Source organism: Leuresthes tenuis, unplaced genomic scaffold, assembly GCF_036924035.1.
Source record: "Leuresthes tenuis unplaced genomic scaffold, fLeuTen1.0.hap1 SCAF_17, whole genome shotgun sequence".
NCBI classification, from domain to species: Eukaryota; Metazoa; Chordata; class Actinopteri; order Atheriniformes; family Atherinopsidae; genus Leuresthes; species Leuresthes tenuis.
The window spans coordinates 28,344,576-28,352,499 of record NW_027325371.1 but is presented as its reverse complement, the minus strand read 5'-3'; positions in this window follow the sequence as shown (position 1 = coordinate 28,352,499).

Here is a 7,924-nt window from a genome sequence, read left to right as displayed (position 1 = left end):
AAATATCAACAAAATTTGGGGCAGAGGTCTTCGGATGCAAGTGGGTGTGAATATCCAACCATACATGTATGGTGGAGAGGAAGCTGTGAATAGCCGACCATAGTTTGGAAAAAGCGGGTAAGAAAAGGTTTGAATACCCGAACATACACCATCAAAAGAGGGAGCGGAGGTGTTCCACTGTACGAAGGTGTGAATGTCCGACCATAGTTGGTAAAAAGCGGGTAAGAAAAGGTTAAAATACCCGACTGTACACAATCAATAGCGGGAGCGGAGTTGTTCGGCTACTAAAAGGTGTGAAAGTCCGACCCTGGTTTGTAAAAAGCGGGTAAGAAAAGGTTCGAATGCCCGAACATACACCAACAAAAGAGGGAGCGGAGGTGTTCGGCTGCAAGAAGGTGTGAACGTCCGACCAAAGTTTGTAAAAAAGCAGTTAAGAAAAGGTTCGAATATCTAACCAAACATAATCAAAAGCGGGAGCAGAGCTGTTCGACTGCAAGTAGGTGTGAATGTCAGAGAATAATTTGCAAAAAGCTGATGAGAAAGGGTGAGAAATCCCGACTATACACCATCAAATGCGGTAGCGGAGTTGTTCGGCTGTGAGTAGGTGTGATTCTCCAACCATAATTGCTGAAAAATGTGTTAGAAAAGGTAAGAATGCCGGTCCATACATCATCAAAAGCGGGAGAGGTGGTGTTCGGCTGCAAGTAGGTGTGAATGTCCATTAATAATTGCTTTAAAACATGAAAGAAAATTTTCGAATATCAAACCTTACATGATCATTAGCGGGAGAGGAGGTGTTCAGCTGCAAGAAGATGTGAATATCCACCCATAATTACTGAAAAATGGGTAGGAAAAGATGCGAATGTCCAACCATAAATCATCAAAAGCAGGAGTGGAGTTGTTCAGCTACAAGAAGGTATGAAAGTCCAACCATGGTTTGTAAAAAGCGGGTAAGAGAAGGTTCGAATACCCGAATATATACCATCAAAAGCGGAAGTGGGGGTGTTCGGCTGCAAGAAGGTGTGAACGTCCGACCAAATATTGTAAAAAGCAGTTAAGAAAAGGTTTGAATATCCAACCGAACATAATCAAAAGCGGGAGCAGAGCTGTTCGACTGCAAGTAGGTGTGAATGTCAGATCATAATTGCTGAAAAATGTGATAGAAAAGACTAGAATGCCGGACAATACATCATCAAAAGCGGGAGAGGTGGTTTTTCGGCTGCAAGTAGGTGTGAATGTCCAGCCATAATTACTCACAAACGGGGGAAGAAAAGGTAGTATTTCCAGACCACACATGATCAAAACAGGGAATGGAGGTGGTTCAGCTGCAAGGTGTGAATGTCTGACTAAAGTTTGTAAAAACCGTGTAAGACAAGGGGCGAATGCCCGACAATGTATGATCAAAAGAGGGAGTGGAGGTTTTCGGCTGCAAGGTCTGAATGTCCAACCATAATTTGTAAAAATCGGGGAAGAAAAGGCTCGAAAGCCCGACTATACACCATCAAAAGCGGGAGCAGAGGTGTTCAGGTGCAAGCAGGTCTGAATGTCCGACCAATAATTACTGAAAAATGGGTAAGAAAAGGTGCGATTGCCAAATCATACATCATCAAAAGCAGGAGCGGATGTGTTCGGCTACAAGAAGGTTTGAATGTCCAACCATAGTAAGTAATAGGTGGGTAAGAAAAGGCTCGAATGCCCGACTATACACCATCAAAAGCGGAAGCGGAGGTGTTCGGCTGCAAGATATTGTGAACGTCCGACCAAAGTTTGTAAAAAGCAGTTAAGAAAAGGTTCGAATATCTAACCAAACATAATCAAAAGCGGGAGCAGAGCTGTTCGACTGCAAGTAGGTGTGAATATCAGATCATAATTTGCAAAAAGCTGATGAGAAAGGGTGAGAATGCCCGACTATACACCATCAAATGCGGGAGCGGAGTTGTTCGGCTGTGAGTAGGTGTGAATCTCCGACCATAATTGCTGAAAAATGTGTTAGAAAAGGTAAGAATGCCGGTCCATACATCATCAAAAGCGAGAGAGGTTGTGTTCGGCTGCAAGTAGGTGTGAATGTTCAGCCATAATTACTCACAAACGGGTAAGAAAGGGTACTATTGCCAGACCATATATGATCAAAACAGGGAGCGGAGGTGGTTCAGCTGCAAGAAGGTTTGAATGTCCGACTAAAGTTTGTAAAAAGCGGGTAAGACAAGGTGTGAATTCCCGACAATGTATGATCAAAAGAGGAGTGGAGGATTTCGGCTGCAAGAAGGTCTGAATGTCCACCCATAATTACTGAAAAATGGGTAAGAAAAGGTGCGAAAGCCCAACCGCACATGATCATAAGTGGATGAGAAGGTGTTCGACTGCAAGTAGGTGTAAATGTAAGATCATAATTTGTAAAAAGCGGGTAAGAAAAGGTAAGAATGCCCAACCATAAATTATCAAAAGCGGCAGCAGAGTTTCGACTGGTATTTATCAATGTCTAGATAGATTTCAACAAAAAACAACGTTGTACTTTGCAGTAAAAGAAAGTGCAAATCAAAAGTTTTAGGAATCCGAGAATAAGCTTATTTTCATGAGTTCTGCACGATTTCGGATTTTATGTATAAAATGAATTCCTTCACGCAAACTAAGTTAACACTGCTTTGTCATTCATATGTACCCATTTCTACATATATTTCAAGCATAAACTTCCTCATACTACCCTGAATGAGAAAGAGCAACACTTGTGATTAAGCCATACGCCCCTTTTGAGGAGTTCTGCATGGTTTGGGATTTTATCTATAAAATTAATTCCTTCACTCAAACTATGTTAAAACGGCTTTTACCTTCATATTTATCAATGTCTCGATAGATTTAAACAAAAAAACAACGTTGTACTTTGCAATAAAAGAAAGAGCAAATCAAAAGTTTTAGGAATCCGAGAATAAGCTTATTTTCATGAGTTCTGCACGATTTCGGATTTTATGTATAAAATGAATTCATTCACTCAAACCAAGTTAAAACTGCTTTTTCCTTCATATTTATTAATGTCTAGATCGACTTCAACAAAGAACAACATTGTATTTTGCAGTAGAAGAAAGAGCAAAACTGAAGGATCAGGAATCCGAGAATAAGCTTCTTTTCATACGTTCTGCATGATTTGGGATTTTATGTATAAAATTAATTCCTTCACTCAAACTAAGTTAACACTGCTTTGTCCTTCATATGTACCCATTTCTACATATATTTCAAGCATAAACTTCCTCATACTACCCTGAATGAGAAAGAGCCACACTTGTGATTAAGCCATACGCCCCTTTTGAGGAGTTCTGCATGATTTGGGATTTTATCTATAAAATCAATTCCTTCACTCAAACTATGTTAAAACGGCTTTTACCTTCATATTTATCAATGTCTCGATAGATTTAAACAAAAAAACAACGTTGTACTTTGCAGTAAAAGAAAGAGCCAATCAAAAGTTTTAGGAATCCGAGAATAAGCTTATTTTCATGAGTTCTGCACGATTTCGGATTTTATGTATAAAATGAATTCATTCACTCAAACCAAGTTAAAACTGCTTTTTCATTCATATTTATCAATGTCTAGATCGACTTCAACAAAGAACAACATTGTATTTTGCAGTAGAAGAAAGAGCAAAACTGAAGGATCAGGAATCCGAGAATAAGCTTATTTTCTTATGGGCAAGTGGGAACTGCTTTGTCCTTCGTATTTATCAATGTGTAGATGGATTTCAACTTCTTCTACTGCAAAGTCCAATGTTTTTCTTTGTTGAAGTCGATCTAGACATTGATGAATATGGAAGGACAAAGCAGTTTTAACTTGGTTTGAGCAAAGCAATTCATTTTATAGCAAAATCCGAAATCGTGCAGAACTCATGAAAGCAGGCTTATACTCGGATTCCTGAAACTTTAGATTTGCTCTTTCTTTTACTGCAAAGTACAACGTTGTTTTTTTGTTTAAATCTTTCTAGACATGGTAAATATGAAGGACAAATCAGTTTTAACATAGTTTGAGTGAAGTAATGCATTTTATAAGCAAAATCCCAAATCATGCAAAACTCACGAAAAGCTTTTTCTCGCTTTTCACTGCTTTTTACAAACTTTGGTCGGACGTTCACACCTTCTTGCATCCGAACACCTCCGCTTCCGCTTTTGATGATGTATATTCGGGCATTCGAACCTTTTATTACCCGCTTTTTACAAACCATTGTTGGACTTTCACACCTTCTTGCAGCCGAACACCACCTCTCCCGCTTTTGATGATGTATGGTCCAGTATTCTTACCTTTTCTAACACATTTTTCAGCAATTATGGTCGGACATTCACACCTACTCACAGCTGGACACCTCCGCTCCCGCTTTTGATCATACAATGTCGGGACATCGCTCCTTGTCTTACCAGCTTTTTACAAACTTTAGTCGAACATTCACACCTTCTTGCAGCTGAACACCTCCGCTCCCGCTTTTGATGATGTATAGTCGGGCTTTCGAGCCTTTTCTTACCCGGTTTTTACAAATTATGGTTGGACATTCAGACCTTGCAGCCGAACACCTCCGCTCTCTCTTTTGATCATACATTGTCGGGCATTCGCACCTTGTCTTACCCGCTTTTTACAAACTATAGTCAGACATTCACACCTTGCAGCTGAACCTCCGCTCCCTGTTTTGATCATGTATGGTCTGGCAATACTACCTTTTCTTCCCCCGTTTGTGATTAATTATGGCTGGACATTCAAACCTACTTGCAGTCGAACAGATCTGCTCCCGCTTTTGATTATGTTTGGTTGGATATTCGAACCTTTTCTTAACTGCTTTTTACAAACCATGGTCGTACTTTCACACCGTCTTGTAGCCGAACAACTCCGCTCTCGCTATTGATTTTGTACAGTCGGGTATTTTAACCTTTTCTTACCCGCTTTTTACAAACTATGGTAGGACATTCAAACTTTCGTGTATCCGAAAACCTCCGCTCTCTCTTTTGATCATACATTGTCGGACATTCGCACCTTTTCTTACCGGCTTTTTACAAACCATGGTCGGACTGTCACACCTTCTTGTAGCCGAACACATCCGCTCCCGCTATTGATTGTGTACAGTCGGGTATATTAACCTTTTCTTACCCGCTTTTTACCAAGTATGGTTGGACATTCACACCTTCGTACAGCGGAACACCTCCGCTCCCTCTTTTGATGGTGTATGTTCGGGCATTCAAACCTTTTCTTACCCGCTTTTTCCAAACTATGGTCGGCTATTCACAGCTTCCTCTCCACCCACCATACTTGTATACTCATCCGAAGACCTCTCCTCCCGCTTTTGTTAATATATTTGAACTTTAGTTTGACATTCAAACCTTCTTGCAGCTGAACCACCTCCGCTCCCTGTTTTGATCATATATGGTCTGGCTACTACCTTTTCTTACCCGTTTGTGAGTAATTATGGCTGGACATTCACACCTACTTGCAGTCGAACACAACCTCTCTCGCTTTTGATGATGTATGGACCGGCATTTTTACCTTTTCTAACACATTTTTCAGCAATTATGGTCGGAGATTCACACCTACTCACAGCCGAACAACTCCGCTCCCGCTTTTGATGATGTATAGTCGGGCATTCTCACCCTTTCTCATCAGCTTTTTGCAAATAATGATCTGACATTCACACCTACTTGCAGTCGAACAGCTCTGCTCCCGCTTTTGATTATGTTTGGTTGGATATTCGAACCTTTTCTTAACTTCTTTTTACATATTTTGGTTGGACGTTCACACCTTCTTGTAGCCGAACACTTCCACTCCTGCTTTTGATGATGTATGGTTGGGCATTCACACCTTTTTTTTGCCCATTTTTCAGGAATTATGGGTGGACATTCACACCTTGCAGCTGAACACCTCCTATCCCACTTATGATCATGTGCGGTTTGATTTTCGAAAAGTTTCTTTCATGTTTTCTAGCAATTATTGATGGACATGTAGACCTTCTTGCAGCAGAACACCTCCGCTCCCGCTTTTGATCATACATTGTCAGGCATTCGCACCTTGTCTTACCCACTTTTTACAAACTTTAGTCGAACAGTCACACCTTTTTGCAGCCGAACACCACCTCTCCCGCTTTTGATGATGTATGGTCCAGCATTCTTACCTTTTCTAACACATTCTTCAGCAATTATGGTCGGACATTCACACCTACTCAGAGCCGAACACCTCCGCTCCCGCATTTGATGGTGTATAGTCGGGCATTCTCACCCTTTCTCATCAGCTTTTTACAAATTATGATCTGACATTCACACCTGCTTTTGATAATGTATTGTTAGGCATTCGCACCTTTTTTTTTACCCATTTTTCATGAATTATGGGTGGACATTCACACCTTCTTGCAGCCGAACACCTCCTCTACCGCTTATGATCATGTGCGGTTTGATATTCGAAAATTTACTTTCTTGTTTTAAAGCAATTATTGATGGACATTCAAACCTTCTTTTTGATGGTGTATAGTCGGGCTTTCGAGCCTTTTCTTCCCGGTTTTTACAAACCATGGTCGGACTTTCACACCTTCTTGTAGCCGAACAACTCCGCTCCCGCTATTGATTGTGTACAGTCGGGTATTTTAACCTTTTCTTACCCGCTTTTTACCAACTATGGTCGGACATTCACACCGTCTTACAGCGGAACACCTCTGCTCCCGCTTTTGATGGTGTATAGTCGGGCATTCTAACCTTTTCTTACCCGCTTTTTACAAACTATGGTGGGACATTCAAACCTTCTTGTATCCGAAAACCTCCGCTCTCTCTTTTGATCATACATTGTCGGACATTCGCACCTTTTCTTACCCGCTTTTTACAAACCATGGTCGGACTTTCACATCTTCTTGTAGCCGAACACATCCGCTCCCGCTATTGATTGTGTACAGTCGGGTATTTTAACCTTTTCTTACCCGCTTTTTACAAACCATTGTTGGACTTTCACACCTTCTTGCAGCCGAACACCACCTCTCCCGCTTTTGATGATGTATGGCCCAGTATTCTTACCTTTTCTAACACATTTTTCAGCAATTATGGTCGGACATTCACACCTACTCACAGCTGGACAACTCCGCTCCCGCTTTTGATCATACAATGTCGGGACATCGCTCCTTGTCTTACCAGCTTTTTACAAACTTTAGTCGAACATTCACACCTTCTTGCAGCTGAACACCTCCGCTCCCGCTTTTGATGATGTATAGTCGGGCTTTCGAGCCTTTTCTTACCCGGTTTTTACAAATTATGGTTGGACATTCAGACCTTGCAGCCAAACACCTCCGCTCTCTCTTTTGATCATACATTGTCGGGCATTCGCACCTTGTCTTACCCGCTTTTTACAAACTATAGTCAGACATTCACACCTTGCAGCTGAACCTCCGCTCCCTGTTTTGATCATGTATGGTCTGGCAATACTACCTTTTCTTCCCCCGTTTGTGAGTAATTATGGCTGGACATTCACACCTACTTGCAGTCGAACAGCTCTGCTCCCGCTTTTGATTATGTTTGGTTGGATATTCGAACCTTTTCTTAACTGCTTTTTACAAACCATGGTCGTACTTTCACACCTTCTTGTAGCCGAACAACTCCGCTCCCGCTATTGATTTTTTACAGTCAGGTATTTTAACCTTTTCTTACCCGCTTTTTACCGACTATGGTCGGACATTCACACCGTCTTACAGCGGAACACCTCCGCTCCCGCTTTTTATGGTGTATAGTCGGGCATTTGAACCTTTTCTTACCCGCTATTTACAAACTATGGTAGGACATTCAAACTTTCGTGTATCCGAAAACCTCCGCTCTCTCTTTTGATCATACATTGTCGGACATTCGCACCTTTTCTTACCAGCTTTTTACAAACCATGGTCGGACTCTCACACCTTCTTGTAGCCGAACACATCCGCTCCCGCTATTGA